Genomic DNA, 17,500 nt, shown 5'->3' on the forward strand with positions numbered 1-17,500 from the left:
GGCCTTACGTTCGTACTTTTAAACCTTTCCGCCAGGCAAACGATTTCAAACTAGATTTTTGCCCACTTTTCTAATTAAGAGTATCTAGGTCATGACTATAGCCAATGGAGTCAGCGGAATTCTTTCTAATAGTAGCAGATGTTAGTAAAGGGTTTGAATGTAGGACCCCCTGGCCACGATGACCAGATTTCTCAAGCGCGAATATGCTATACAGCAGCTGAAATTATGGTATACAGCAGGTGAAACAACGCTAGACTGGCAAAAATAGCGCTAAATCTTTTGTTCCTATTAACACGTTATGTTTCTGTCATATTTTTTATTTATACGGTATTAGTTCTAGGGAATAAGTTTAACGAATGAAGAAGTGGCTAAGCGTTCGCCAGGCTCAAATCCAGGATGGACCAAAAATCATTGAGGGATTTTGATTAATAATAACTATCTTGTTATTTAAGATATATATATGGAATTGTTTACAATATAGAGGAAATAATGAAAATTAATTTGCATTAATCTTTTTTTTTTTCAATCCATAACGTAAGATCCCTGAAAAAGATCAATTGATCTCCCCCACTGACTTTGGTAGTATCTCTAGGATCTAGAACGACGTCATCGATCTAGATGATTAAGCTTGGCTGTGGTGACCCTATCCTAGGTTGCCTGTTTGAGGGCAGGTGCTCTAGCCCTCGTTAGGAATAATTTTATGCACAACCACTAACACTACCAGTATCACCATCATCGCCACCGTCACTCGCACAACCATCACTACTATTAACACTAACACCACTACCACCACAACCATGACTACCACAACCACCAACACCACCAACCACCACCATCACGACCACCCACCAGCACTGCCACCACAAACACTACACACACACGCGCGCGCGCGCGCACACATGTATGTACACACAATGTGTGCGTGATGCGGCGTTACGAACACGCGTACACGCTACAACACCCCCCAAACACACGCACACACATCCCACATATGAAGACTCAATCCCACCCACCTCCATCACTCTCTCGTCAGTTCACACTCTAAGACGGTCTTGTGGAAACAACAACAACACTGAGGAGGATCTTCTCGGCGTCAAGGGCAAAAATGGTTTCTAAATTCCACCGAGATTAACAACCCAGAGGGGGTGGGGGTGGGGTGGGGGGGTGGGGTAGTACGGAAGGAGGGCTGGAAGGGAGGGGAGATATAATCAGTACATCTCCCCCTTTGCGTGTTTTTGCCATATCTCCCCTCGCTGGGTAGCCTTTCCCCTCATAGCTATCTCCCCTCCTCCCCCCAACCTCCTTCACCAACCTTCCCCCCCCCTCAGTTCCATAATTTTCTCCCTTAACGTGACCTCCCTCCCTCCACAACATTTCCCTCCCTCGCCCTCCACTTTATACCTCCATCTCACTGGTCATAATATATCCCCCCCATGCACCCTCCCCCACCTCTTATGTCGACCGTTCTTCTCCCTTATCCCCCCCCCCGCCATCACGGTTCTTTCTTCCTCTCTCACCGCCTCCCTTTCGCTGTCTTCCCCCACACCGTTCTCCCCCCCTCCCCCTGTTGCTTTCACCCCACCTCACCCACTTTCTCCCCACACCGTTCTCCCCCTCCCCCTGTTGCTTTCACCCCACCTCACCCACTTTCCATCCCTACACCGTTGTCTCCCCCTCCCCCTGTTGCTTTCACCCCACCTCACCCACTTTCCTCTACACACCGTTATCTCCCCCTCTCCCTGTTGCTTTCACCCCACCTCACCCACTTTTCCCCCCACACCGTTGTCTCCCCCTCTCCCTGTTGCTTTCACCCCACCTCACCCACTTTCCCCACTCTCCCCTCAACTTCCTCATCTTTCTCTCTCTCCCATTCTTTTCTCTCTCGACAACCCGTTTCTCTTTCTCCCATTTCTCTTTTCCAACTCGTTTCTCTCTCCTCTCCCATTCTATTCTCTCTCCCACTCTTTCCTCTCAATTTTCAATCTCTCCTCTTTTCTCACTTTCTCCTTTCTTTCTATTTTTCTCCCCTTTGCACCTTTTTCTTGATTTTTCTCTCTCCCATTTCTCTCCGTCTGCCGCACCTCCTCTCTCTCTCTCTCTCTCTCTCTCTCTCTCTCTCTCTCTCTCTCTCTCTCTCTCTCTCTCTCTCTCTCTCATCTCTGACTACCTTTCCTTATTCTTTCTTATTGACAGTTTGACCTCTTGGCTTCTGTAGTGCGGTTGCCCACGCCAATCTAAGGCTTCTGATGATCTGCGCATGCGCCGCTGCGTAAACAATGTGGGTTGGTTGCTAGGTGCCACAGCGCAGCAGCAGCAGCAGCGTAGTTACGCAAGATCTCAAATACGCCGGGAGACGCCTAACGTCAGCGTTGAACTGTATGTTCGGGTTATCCGTCTATGGTATCTGGTTGGGGATTGCGCTGGGAGCCGCTTAGCGGCCGAAGGTGCTACCTTTACCCAGTGTGTTTGGGTTTCATCGGTGTGTGTGTGTGTGTGTGTGTGTGTGTGTGTGTGTGTGTGTGTGTGTGTCTGTGCGTGTATGTGTGCGTGTGTGTGTGTACGAGAATACATGTGCATATCTACCTAACTGGATTCAACTGATTGTAATAGAATGAAAGCTATGTTCATGGGGTCCCGTTTCTGTGCTCCCAGTGGTCAAACTTGGATGTAAACTCGGTTATGCTGTCTGTCGTTTCGTTTCCGACGTTCTTCCGTGATGTGTGTGCGCGCGCATGTGCAAATGCATGACCAGTGTACATGTTTGTTCCATTTCCTCTTCTTTTACACACACACACACACACACACACACACACACACACACACACACACACACACACACACACACACACACACACTTCAACGAACGGACGGCATAGACGACGTTCTGAAGAAAAAGTGAAATTTCGTGGATCCCAAAGCAAAGGAAGTACCTATTGTATTTACAGGGTGGGGGGGAAATTGCTCGTGGTGTAGGGAAAGTAAGGAAAAAGGAGAAGGGGAGGGATTACTGAGGGAAATGGAAGGAAATGAGGAAGGTGAGGACTTGGCCCAGGCAGGCAGACGAAATCTAAACAAACGAGGGCCGGACCAATTTAGCGATGATGAAATGTCTAACAAAAATGTAAAGATTAGAAGTATAGATAAGAGCAATACAGTAGAAGATGATGAGAATATTTTCCAGGGATTTAAAGAGGGTGGGGGGGGACACAACCCCCCCCGATTAACAAGACTAGAAGAGAAACTCGATAAGATGATCGAGCACTGGGAATTTAAGTTCGGTCACGTTAACAACATTGTGCAGAGAGTTGAAAAATTGGAAGAACTAGAGAAGGCGAACAAAAACTTAACTAAGGAAATTGAAGAATTAAAAAAACAGTTAAAAGAAGTAAAAGAAGAGAATAAAGTCTTAAAGGAGAATAATACGGAGAACAAGGAGGGTTGGAAAAAAATCCAAGAAAATAGCAAAGATGCATTCACTGACATAATCAGACAGCAAATGAATGAACAAACTGAAGACTCGGTTATTAAAGTGATGAGACAGAAGGAGAATATAGTAAGAGACTTAGCAGACAGAAAGAAATGTATAATTATATTAGTAATGGAAGAGAAACATAACCCAGATAGAACCACAAGAATCAAAGAGGAAAATGAAAAAGTAAGAAATTTACTACAATTAGTTCAGGAAGATGAACCAGAAATAATGAAACAAATCGAAGAGAAATTCAGGCTCGGGAAATATAGTACAGACAAGACCAGACCAATTAAGATTAAATTCAGGTCACAAACTACGGCCGAGAATATCTTATCCAAAACAGGGAAACTAGCAACAAATGAACAATATAAAAAGGTATGGATAAAAAGAGAAATGAATAAAGAGGAAAGAGAGGAAGAAAAACAGAAAAGACTTGAAGCTAAGGAAAAAAAACGAGAGAAGAACGGAGTCAGAAAAAGAGAGATTCTATTGGAGAGTAGTGAATATGAAACTAAAGAAAGTCGACATACAAGAGAAAAACAAAAGGGAAACAGAGAACACAATGGAAGTGGCAGAAAACTAAGAGTGTCTTACACAAATATAGATGGATTAATAACAGGATTGAATGAGCTGAATGATTATTTGAAGGAAAAAGAACCAGACATAATGGGAATTGTAGAAACAAAATTAAAAGGTCCACTACCACCCAACAGTGTAGGACATGATGCATATAATTATTGGATTAGAAACAGAGTGAAAAAGGAAGGGGGTGGAGTTATGTTCCTGACTAAGAAGGATATAAACGTGAAGTGTGTCACATATGGAAAGAATACAGTAGAGATGATAATGATGGAAGTAGAAGACAGAGATAAGAAGAGCAGAAAGTTTGTGATAAATTATGTGCCCCCGAAAACAGCCTCATGGGAAGAGAGTGAACATAAAAGTATGTTAGAGGACACAAAGATAGCATTAAACAAGATAATGGAAGAGGGAGGAAGAATAGTTATGATGGGCGACTTTAATTGCAAAGAAATATGCTGGGAAGAAATGACAGTAAAGGGTGGAGACGGCTCATGGGGAAACGCTCTACTTGAGATGGTTACTGACCATACAATGACACAATGGATACAGGAGAACACTAGGTATAGAAATGAAGAAGAGCCATCGAGACTAGACCTAATAATTACATCTGAACCTAGAATAGTGGACAAAATTTAATATAAAACACCAATAAGTAAAAGTGACCACATATTGATTGAACTGGAACTTAATGAAGAAAAATATAGGAAAAGAAATGAACAATATAGAAAAGGAAGAATGATGTATGAAAAAACAAACTTTGATAAAATAAGAGAATTCTTTCAAAAGGAAAACTGGGAAGAAATATACAAAGAAGAAACAACAGTAGAAGAGAAATGGAATATTTTGACAAAAATTTACAAAAAAGGAGTGGAAAAGTATGTCCCAAGACAAAAACAAGAAAAAGAATATGTAAAATGCTGGTACAACAAAAGTTGTAGGGAGTTAAAAGACAAAAGAGACAAAGCCTGGACCAGATGGAAAAAAGACAGAAGACCTGAAAAATGGAAAATATATACCTGTTATAGAAATGAATATGTACAAACGTGCAGAGAGGAAAAGAGAAAATATGAAAAAGATATCATAGAAAAGTGTAAAGATCAACCAAAACTATTCTACAGATTTGTAAACAATAAACTGAAAAACAAACAAGACTTGGAGAAATTAAGACAAGAGGGAGTTGAATACACTGAGGAAATGGAAATGGCGGAAATTATGAACAAACATTTTAAATCAGTGTTTACAAGGGAGAACATACAACCTGAAGAGAACGAATGGAAAGAGAAAGTCTCCCCTATGGAAGAAATATGTATACGGCGGTGGGATACACAATACATTACCCATCACTCCCCATCCCTGATACTGCCTGTCTTCTTTTTTTACGAGAACATCAACGAGGCACTCCCCTCATCTAGATATAATTCTACACATATTGACATCTTACGTCCTCCTACATACGTAAGGACAAACAAGTCTACGGCCCGCCACAGCCACACCTGACGGACCGGAAGCACATCGATATAATTATCGATAACCGGGAATATACCCATAAAGGTACCCTATGATTACATATATATAACCTATGTAAAAATCACTCAACCAAAATATAACCAAAAGATAACTAAAAATCAATTTTTTTCCTTTGATCAATAATTAAGTTTTAGTGATTTAATAATTCAACAACATTATCTTATTATAAAACTAAGCTACTTAATTAAGTTACACAACTAAGTTAAAATAATTTTTGCATACTTCCATCTTGTACTGTACCAATTTATTATTCAAAATACTGTATTTTAAATATATTTCTCAATAACTATTATAATCACATAACTTTTTTGCCAATATCAAATAATTCTTCTTCACAATATTTTATATAACCTTTTACACTGTATATCCTTTATATATATATATATATATATATATATATATATATATATATATATATATATATATATATATATAAATCAAATACCAATTTCACATATTCCTAATACCATTTCATATTTATAGATATGCAATAACTTTCACTAGATTTGACTATTACATAATATCACATTCATATGCATTCTTACAGTTAAGTAATTCTTGTCTAAACTATATATATATTTATATATACAATAACCGTTAATTGCTTTCACTACGTATTACCCATTTATATTTACATAGAACTTAGACATTTTTATAAATGTCACTTACCTTTCATAATTACTACTGTTAACCAGCTATATATATATATATATATATATACATATAATTATCATCATACTATAATTTGTGCAATATAACCCATTATTATTATTGCCACATTTACATTTTTACCATTTATATTTATATGTTCTTTTATGTAACTATTCTATCTTAGACTACAAATCAAACCTAACTATTAACTAATACATACTTCGCTAGTTAACGACAAACAGGGCAACTGGAACAAGAAGTAAAGTCATTCAAAAGATGCACAACGTCCTATCAAGATCCAAAGAGGAGAAACAATCACAGGACATATCCAGTGACAAAGAGGAAATACACACAGAGGACTTAACTGACAATGACAAACCAGACCATTTTTACCTATATCCACGGGTTGACAGTACCTCTAAACAATTAACCAATGACCAGTTAAATAATTCTGACAAAACTGCTCCTAAGGCAGGTACCCCAATAGCCCCTCTTTATGAGAACGATGTCCTACCTTTTTTCAACCAACCTCCTCAAGTAGACCCCTCTAACCTCTCTCAACAACAACAACCCATTCAACCCACCCAACCAACTCCTCATACTACTCCTCCTAATATCATACCTTTCAACCAACCTCCTCAAGTAGACCCCTCCAACCCCTCTCAATCACAACAACCCATTCAACCCACCCAATCAACTCCTCAAACTACTCCTCCTATAAATATTCATCAGTTCAACCCCCATATCCCCACACCCTCCTTTCCCCCTCCCGTTCACCCACAATACCAACCTCATCATCACGCTCCCCATACTGTTCCATCACCCTACCAACACTTCCCATTTCCTTCTCCCCATATCCCATCTGGTCAAGCCCACTCTACACCACATCACTACCCACCACCCAACCTTCCTCCAAATCCACAATGTTATCCTTACTCACAACCTCAACCAACAATAATTAACAACTATCAAACCATAACCCCCCTCACAGAAATCCCAACCTTTTCCCAAAACAGTGGATTATCCATAAACGACTTCTTGACAGCATGTGACCTGTTTTTCTCAAAGAACCAACACTACTCTGACACAGATAAAATAAATTTGTGCCGTCAGAAAATAGACCCATCTGACATTTGCCGTTCAAAGGCAAGGATGCTAGACAGTTTAGTTGCATGTGGAATCACATATCAGGAATATAAACACCACCTTCTTAATGTCTTTCACAACAAACAAGTTAACAACATCTCCTTCCTTCTCACTTTCCTCAATAACACTAGAGTCCAACCACATTCCGTTACGAACATTATGGATTTCGTAGCAAACGGAATTAAAGAAGTCAGAGAGGACCTAGAGAATAACTCTCCTTGGACCCACACTGACCAATTTGGTCAAAATGTAATGACCACAAAAAACTTACTAACATTCTTTGAGATAGGTTTCTATCTCTCCCAACTCCCTCCAAAGTGTTTAAAGGAAGCCTCCAAAAGGGAACTAGACACTAGAAACCCTCTAGCTTATACCTATATCTTAGACATCATCAATGCTTGCAATGTATCTTTAGACACCCCCCACTATCTCCCCAGACTAAATAGCCTTCACTCACAGCAGCCCCCTCCCACCAATCAAGGACAACCTTCTATGTGGTGCTCCTACCATTCATCACCCAGTCACAACACAAGAGACTGCATACAAAAACAACAAATACAAACACAGGCACCACGCCACCCTATCCCTTGCTCAGTTCATGGAACCATTTCCCACACCGATGCCCAGTGTCGAACACAGCAACAACAATACCCGCAGGTACAACACCACCCCATCCCTTGCTCAGTGCATGCTACTACCTCGCATACGAATGCTCAGTGTCAAGTTCAGAATCAAAACAAACAAGTTCCACCCCCCTTTAAACCTCCACTCCTACCTACACCAACACATCCAAACAAATACTGCAGCCTACACAAAACAACAACTCACTCCAACGAAGAGTGTTACCTACAGAAATCACAACCACAACCTCATCAGAGAACTAACCAACCATTAACCACCCCTCGACACACCCCTCGACAAACAGCTCCCTCCCACACAACACGCACAACCCAACACCGATTGGGGGAACGTGTACCAGCCTCACGCACCAAACCACCATAGGAATATCTCATACACAACAAAACTACGTCACCCTAGAAGTGAGTTTAGATCAACTCACAGTTGACATGATGGTTGATACAGGAACAAACCTGAACATCATCCCAAGAGCTCTCTATGAAGCATTAAATGACCCACCCCAAATTCAATTTTCCAATATGGAAGGACTCCTAATAGAAGGGAGCACCATTTCTCTACACGACACCATAGACTTAAACATAGAAGTCAATAACTACAAGGTAGGTTTCACACCTTTCCACATAGCTGACGAATGGAGTCTCGATCAACAAGGTATAATAGGATTAAAATCATTGAGGACATGGAAAACTATTATAGACCTAGACAAAAATAACATCTACTTCTCAGATGTAAATGATGAGCCAACTGTCACTGAGACACCCGACTCAGACACACAACCTCTCTCATGTCTCCTTTCCTCAAATACTCCAATTCCAACTAACAACTATTCCTTCCGACCACCCCCTTAGGCATTGATGTCTAACACAGTCATCATACCCCCTAGACATTCAATAACAGTTCCACTATACATACCCGGAGCAATCGGACATCAGGACGTCATAATCGACTCAGACACGTCCAGGCTTAACAACATAGCCATTGAGTCCTCCTGGGATACAATATCAGACAATAAACATACACTAGCTATGTTAACAAACATGTCAGACCAACACCGTAAAATCAGGAAGAATACAAACATTTGCGCAGTCCACCTCCATAATTCCCCTATCCAGGAACCACTGCCACAACACATCAACCAAGTGAGACCAACACAACCCCTCCCCCCTATCCACCCAGACCAAATCACGACATCAGCTACCGGAGAAACCCATAGTGAACTGTTAACCCTCCTACAAAGGAATAGATCAGCTATCGCCTTAGAAGGTGAACCACTAGGCAAATGTGATATTATCAAGCATCACATCCAAATCCCCCCTAACACCCCCCCTTCATACACCCCCGCTTACCGCATACCTCACAGTAGGAAATCCCAAGTCAATGACAGTGTCCAAGAGATGATACACCAAGGCGTCATTTCCCATTCAGACTCCCCATGGAACAGTCCCCTCTTCTTGGTCCCTAAGAAAGATGGAACCTTACGCCCTGTAGTAGACTTCCGAAAGATAAACCATTTAACTCAATCTGACCCACACCCCCTCCCCGCCATGCAAGATGTACAATGCATTGGCAACGGGAATACAGTTTTTTCCACAATTGACCTTAAGTCAGCCTTCTGGCAGGTGGAATTAACAGATGAGTCGAAAGCCATAACAGCTTTCTCCACTGATAAAGGGCATTTCCATTTTCAACGGATGCCCTTTGGCTTAAAAAACGCCCCCTCAACCCAACAAAGGTTGATGACCCGGATTTTCAGTGACATGATAGGAGTCTCATTGTTCGTCTACTTAGACGACCTCATCATTTACAACCCCACACAAAGAGACCATCTTCACACACTAGAGATTGTCCTAAAACGACTCAAAAACACTGGATTAAAAGTCCAACTAGGAAAGTGTAAATTCCTACAGACGGAACTCACCTTCCTAGGACATAAGGTAGATGCCAGAGGTATCCATACCAACACAGACAAGATAGAAGCTATAAACAAATTCCCAACACCCAAAAACACAAATGAAACAAGAAGCTTCGTAGGTCTTGCATCATACTACAGACATTTTATCCGAAACTTTGTTGATATTGCTTCCCCTCTGACCAAATTCACAAGGAAAGGCGAGCCATTTCAATGGTCAGAAGCAGAACAGCAAAGTTTCGACACTCTCAAACACGCACTCACCACAGCCCCTGTACTAGTTTTCCCTGACATGAAGAAGGAATTCCTTCTTTACACAGACGCCTCCTCTGTAGGAATAGGCGCAGTCTTGCAACAAAAGGACGACAATGGCAAAGAGCACCCCATAGCCTACGCAAGTAGAGTCCTTAACAAGGCTGAGAGTAATTACTCCACAACTCACAAAGAAGGGTTAGCTATCGTTTGGGCACTCAAACACTTTAAACATCTCATTCTAGGGTACAATATAAACATCTTTACAGACCACCAACCCCTAGTTTACCTTTTCAACACAAAAGACCTCCACGGGAGAATTGCTAGATGGAAAACCACCTTACTAGACTTTGATCCCAAGATAACATACTTAGCCGGGAAAGCTAATGTAGTGGCAGATTCCTTGAGCAGACAAAACCACATCAACCCTGTCACCCAAACCACATGCATACCTATGCAAGAACTTAGGGATGAAACAGACAGAGACCCAATATGGTCCCCAATAAAACAGCATCTCATTTCACAAACCCCCTTACACTCCCGACCACCTGTCCCTATAGAGGAACTCAAACTGGTCGACGGAGTCATAAGGAGAACCATTAACACAAGAGAGGTTACTGTTATCCCCAGAGCCCTTGTCCCCAAGGTCCTACACATATTGCACGACAGTGCAATGGGAGGCCACTCGGGCAGGGATAAGACACTAAACACGGCTAGGCACACATACTACTGGCAAAATATGAAAAGAGACATAATCATGCATATTGACCTTTGCGTCACTTGCAACCAATTCAGAGGCCCTGACCCAAAACAACTCAATATCAGAGATATCCCACTCCCTGCTGAGCCATGGGAAACACTTGGCATTGACCTACTGAAAATGCCTACGAGCCATCAAGGTTCCAACTATGTACTCACAGCAGTAGACTACTTCTCTAAATACACCATCCTCATTCCACTCCAAGACAAAACAGCAGAGTCTGTAGCCAAAGCCCTAGTTAACAATATCTTTTGTAAATACACCATCCCCCACCTTATGTTATCAGACAATGGCTCTGAATTCAGAAATGAAGTAATGCGTGAAATAGCACACTTATATCAAATCAATCAAACTTTTGCCACTGCTTACCACCCACAAGGTAATGGCCTGTCCGAGCGAACAAATCGCAAGGTCCTAGAGGTTCTCAGACCTCTGGTCAACGATCTCATGGACAGTTGGGAAGATTGGCTACCACAGGTACAAGCCAGTATCAATAGCACAGTCAATTCCGCAACAAAGATGTCCCCACATGAAATCATTTTTGGCCAGCCCATGCGCCTCCCCTACCACATTTTCAACCCCCCCCCACCCCTATACAACCTAGATAACCTCGCACACTGCATCAAAAGAGGTATGCAAACCATTTACAAGCAAGTTAGAGCAAACCTGAAAGAAGCCCAGGAGAAGACAAAGACAAAACAACACAAACGGTCAATTCCACTTGACATAGCACTTGGCGACTCAGTCATGGTAAAAGACTCAAGTAGGACAAACAAACTCAAACCCAAATTCCTAGGCCCCTTCACAGTCACAAGTTCACTCCCTAACAATGTTTTTCAACTAACAGATCCTTCCGATCACACAACCGCGACCATACATGGAGAGAAGCTGAGAAAGGTCAAACTCAACCTCGACCCAATCCCACTTCCCATCAACAACCCACCTACCACGACCACACATAACTCACCCAAACGCAAGTCTCATCCCATGACTCTGCGTCGACGCAACTAAACATGCACTCTAGCTCTCGCCCCTGAAGATGCAGGACGTCATGTATCTATCAGTGGAGGTTAAAATGGCCCATTTCCAATAAGAACTCCTTTCCGCATATCTATTGAAACTTCTCTACTTCCTTCCGACCAATATAACCTTAGCGAGAGTCAGATAAACATATCCTCATTCACTGAGACATAACCTTCATCCTCCAAAATGAAATACATCATTAATTACCCACCTTAAACATCGACTACTCTTGACATGGACTCACTTGACCTACACTACAGGTACTACCATATACCTCCACAGCCCTTTCACTCTTAATCATTCTCTTTATACTGGTAATATTGACCAAATTCTGTTGCACGAAGTAAAACCTTCCATAACCTTTCAACTCCCATTCCCGATTTACTGTAAACCTAGATTAAGTTTATGCTGTGTCTCACCCACGTTCATGAATATCATAATATTCTTTACGGGAAACCATATATATATATATATATATATATATATATATATATATATATATATATATATATATATATATATATATATATATTGTGATTGCCAACAAGTGCGATGTGTTACACCACACTACCCATAGAACTGGGTTGGACAATGACATTCCCTACAGTGTTGGTACTAAAACACATGAACGCCATAACAGTTAGAAAGTGATGTGACACACCAAACTGAACTAAACAGTGTTTAGAAAATGACACTCCCCACAGTGATAGTGTTAAACACATGAAAACCATAACATTTAGAAAGTGATTTCAACAGTGTTATCAAATATATAGTCAAACCTTTCATATGATATTGGATGTAATATGTACTCTGGTGAGACACAACACTACCCTTCGGAGACACAACATCGCCACCCTTACCTACAGCTCATGACCCCCCTTTGGGTCCTCAAATTAACTTCAACAACACCCCCCACTCCACACATAAACACCCAAGATTTTGTGTCTCTGACCCCTTTTTCTCGGTGTAGTACCCATATATACCTTTGTAAACCATGTATTTTAAGGTGCCGGGTGCCACCTAACCCAAGGGGGAGAGCGATATGTATACGTCCCATACAGCCAGTCATATGACCCACGCGCAGGCCTCACCCACCATTCCAATCACACTCTCTGGACACCGTTTCCTGTATTGAAACTGCTGAGGCAGACATCACGAGGTCCAGTATAATACACATTTCGCTGACCCAGCAAACCCTAGCTTCGCGACAGGCAGGCAACACACACACACACACACTAACGCACACTTATAAGTGCAGTCCACCGCCAGGCATGGCAATTACGAAAAACAACATAACAACGAGCTTCTCCCCTTTGGATACACATATATAATAAGTTTAGAGATGTACCTATACGTAAACATAAGAATTAGGTTGTAAGAAACTGTAGGCTCCCGTTAATAATCATGTAAGCACCATCGTCGGTAACCCAGCAATTGTACGCGTCAGCATATTTCTGAACAAAAACCAAACGCACGGCCCGAGAGAGCGGGTCGGTGACGTACTTGAATACTGTTAGTGGTGATGCTAAGGTGTAATAAGACTGTTAAAATCAAGGAAATAAAGTGAAGAAAATGTGACATAGTGTTTGATGTGTCCGGCTACGCCCTGGGAACCCTACGCACGGATACAAATAGAAGTAACAAAGAATGAAATATTAACACACTTGAGTAATCTTGATGTCAGAAAATCGCATGGACCAGATGAAATAGCAAACTGGATACTGAAAGAATGCAGGAATGAACTGGCAGACAAAATACATAGCATACTAAACAGTTCCTTGAAAGAAGGAAAAGTTCCAGAAGATTGGAAAAGAGTAAATATAGTACCTATATATAAAGGAGGAAATAAAGAAGAACCTACCAACTATAGACCAGTCTCTCTAACAAGTACAATAGCAAAAATTTGTGAAAGAATTATTAAAAGTAGATGGGTAAAATATTTAGAAAAAAACAAAGTGTTAAATCCAAGGCAATTTGGATTCAGACAAGGACGATCATGCGTCACCAATTTAATATGTTTCTATTCAAGGCTAATAGATATAATACAAGAAAGAGATGGATGGGCGGACTGTGCATTTCTAGACCTAAAGAAAGCTTTTGACAAAGTACCACATAAGAAGTTGATTAAGAAATTAGAAACTGAAGGAGGAATACAGGGCAAACTACTAAATTGGATGGAAGACTTTTTGCAAGAAAGAAAAATGAGAGTAGTGATAAGAAACCAGCACTCAAAATGGGATGAAGTAATAAGCGGTGTTCCGCAGGAAACAGTTCTGGCCCCAATAATGTTTGCTATATATATTAATGATATGGATGAAGGAATTGAAAGCTATATGAGCTTCTTTGCAGATGATGCAAAACTACTGAAAAGAGTGAAAACTGAAGAAGATTGTGAATCACTACAGAGAGATCTAAATAAAGTACAGGAATGGAGTAGGAAGTGGGAGATGGAGTTCAATACAAAAAAGTGTAGTATAATGGAATTTGGAAAAAGCAAAAACAGAATAACAGGAGCATATAAATTGGGAGAAGAAGGAATAAAAAAAGTAGAAAATGAGAAGGACCTGGGAGTCATTGTTATGAATAATATGTCACCTGAGAAACATATAAATAAGATTTTTGGAGAAACTTATAATTTAATAAGAACAATCAAAGTTGCATTTACATACCTGGATGAAGAAATTGTGAAGAAAATCCTAATCACCCTGATAAGACCAAGATTGGAATATGCAGCAACGATATGGTCACCAAGTACAAAAAAATGTATAAGAAAACTTGAAAGAATACAAAGAGCAATTACAAAATTGGCACCAACACTCTCAAAACTATCATATGAAGAGAGACTAGAAAAACTTGAACTACAGACACTAGAGCAAAGAAGAGAGAGAGGAGATTTGATAGCTATTTACAGAATCATGAAAGGCATGGAAATTACTGATAGAGAGAATCTGATAAAATGGGATGACAGAAATACAAGAGGACACGGAAAGAAAATAAAAAAAGACAGCTATAGAAGAGATTTGAAAAAGAACAGCTTTCCTCACAGAGTAATAGACAGTTGGAACAAGTTAGATGAGAAAGTGGTGTGTGCAAAAACAATACATGAATTTAAAAATAGTTTAGATAAAATGAGATATGAAGACGGGACCCCACGAGCATAGCTCCCCTTCCCGTAAAATACAACTAGGTAAATACAACTAGGTACAACTAGGTAAATACACACGGGGGAGTTGTGTGTGCGTGTGTATTCACTTGGTCTTTCACTTGGTCTTTGGATCACGTGTTGGACTCGTGATCGACAGCTATTTCCCTCCTGGAAGAGAGCTCAGAGCTCGTAGGTCCGATCTATGGGTAATGCTTATGACCTTGCACACACACACACCCCCAACTCCCCGCCCACGAGAGTCAGAGTAACGACCCGAGGCACAGCGATACCGAAATAATTTCGGCCCTGGGCAGGATTCGAACTGGCTACTGGGAGCACTTCTGCTTCCCAGTTCAGCGCTCTACCAACTGTGCCACCGAGTCGGTGTGTGTGTGTATGTGTGTGTGTGTGTGTGTGTGTGTGTGTGTGTGTGTGTGTGTGTGTGTGTGTGTGTGTGTGTGTGTGTGTGTGAGGTCATAGCATTACCCATGGATCGGTCATACATGAGCTCTGAGCTCTCACCCAGGAGGGCAGTAGCTGTCGATCACGAATCCAACACGTGATCCAAGACACTCCAAAATACAATTTCCCAGCATGTGGGGATGACAGTAAAACCATACACCTGCCATACCACACCCATCGAAAAACCCATCCGTTGTCCCCTCCATTTTGGCACCTCGTGGGCGAAAGGCCATCCCTGACTTCCGCCCTATTGCTCGGAGTCTGGGGCAAATCAGCGAGGCACAGCACCTCCACAGCAGGACCCGACAGCTGAGGCTGGTTTACCTCCACGTCTTCATTATGGGAATCGTCTTCCTCAATATGTGTAATTTTCATAGCCAACTCGAGAAACGGATTGAGGAGGAGAAACTGATTGAGGAGGAGAATCTGATTGAGGAGGAGAAACTGATTGAGGAGGAGAAACTGATTGAGGAGGAGAAACGAATTGAGGAGAAACGGATTGAGGAGGAGAAACGGATTGAGGAGGAGAAACGGATTGAGGAGGAGAAACGGATTGAGGAGGAGAAACAGATGGAGGAGGAGGAAAAAGAGATGGAGGAGGAGGAGAAAGAGATGGAGGAGAAAAAGATGGAGGAGGAGAAAGAGATGGAGGAGGAGAAAGAGATGGAGGAGGAGGAGAAAGAGATAGAGGAGGAGAAAGAGATGGAGGAGGAGAAAGAGATGGAGGAGGAGGAGGAGAAAGAGATGGAGGAGGAGGAGGAGAAAGAGATGGAGGAGGAGGAGGAGAAAGAGATGGAGGAGGAGGAGAAAGAGATGGAGGAGGAGAAAGAGATGGAGGAGGAGGAGAAACAGATGGAGGAGGAGGAGAAAGAGATGGAGGAGGAGGAGAAAGAGATGGAGGAGGAGGAGAAAGGGATGGAGGAGAAGGAGAAAGAGATGGAGGAGAAACAGATGGAGGAGGAGGAGAAACAGATGGAAGAGGAGGAGAAACAGATGGAGGAGGAGGAGAAAGAGATGGAGGAGGAGGAGAAAGAGATGGGGGAGGAGGAGAAACAGATGGAGGAGAAGAAACAGATGGAGGAGGAGGAGAAACAGATGGAGGAAAAGGAGAAAGATGGAGGAAGAGGAGAAAGAGATGGAGGAGGAGGAGAAAGGGATGGAGGAGGAGGAGAAAGAGATGGAGGAGGAGGAGATAGAGATGGAGGAGGAGGAGAAAGAGATGGAGGAGGAGGAGGAGAAAGAGATGGAGGAGGAGGAGAAAGAGATGGAGGAGGAGGAGGAGAAAGAGATGGAGGAGGAGGAGAAAGAGATGGAGGAGGAGGAGAAAGAGATGGAGGAGGAGGAGGAGAAAGAGATGGAGGAGGAGGAGAAAGAGATGGAGGAGGAGGAGAAAGAGATGGAGAAGGAGGAGAAACAGATGGGGAGGAGGAGAAACAGATGGAGGAGGAGGAAGGGGAGAAGAAACAGATGGAGGAGGAGGAAGGGGAGAAGAAAGAGGAGGATGGGGAGAAGGAAGAGGAGGGGGAAGAGGAAGAGGGGGAAGAGGAGGGGGAAGAGGAGGAAGAGGAGGAGGAAGAGGAGGAGGAAGAGGAGGAGGAAGAAGAAGAGGAGAAGAAGAAGAAACCGTGACACGAGAGAAGAGGCGACGTGTTGGTTGGTTGATAGCTCCCGGAGTTCACTCACTAGTGAGCGACTCATCAGTCTCCTTCGGGCTGCGGCGTCGTGCGCATGCGCCTAACACACTCCTCCGTCGCTGAGGCTTTCTGACACAGAGCTACACTCAACCTACCACCACGCACGGTGTTCACTTTAAAAATGGCCACAGTGTCAAGAGGGTGATTCCGGCGTTTTCCCTGTGTGTGTGTGATTCTACGATCCCACCGGAGCCGCAGTAAACGGGCAGTTTGGCCGGCATGTGCCTTCTTTGTGATA

General features: G+C 42.4%; 1 protein-coding gene across 3 annotated transcripts in view; it reads left to right on the top strand.

The window, feature by feature from the left end:
• The window catches only part of LOC143040894 (galactosylgalactosylxylosylprotein 3-beta-glucuronosyltransferase P-like), a 65,023-nt gene that overhangs the window by 5,397 nt on the left and 42,126 nt on the right, over positions 1 to 17,500 (top strand). The window contains exon 1 of one of the 3 annotated variants that reach the window (XM_076212342.1): positions 17,260 to 17,500. This exon is cut by the window's right edge and continues 38 nt beyond it. The exons of 1 other annotated variant lie outside the window; for it this stretch is intronic. The gene's annotated coding sequence lies outside the window, so the exon portion shown is untranslated. Of the gene's footprint in view, positions 1 to 17,259 lie in introns of those variants that run through there. One more of the 3 variants, XM_076212341.1, reaches the window with a different exon arrangement.

This window comes from Oratosquilla oratoria, chromosome 29 (assembly GCF_046742065.1).
Source record: "Oratosquilla oratoria isolate Oo_2021 chromosome 29, ASM4674206v1, whole genome shotgun sequence".
NCBI lineage: Eukaryota > Metazoa > Arthropoda > Malacostraca > Stomatopoda > Squillidae > Oratosquilla > Oratosquilla oratoria.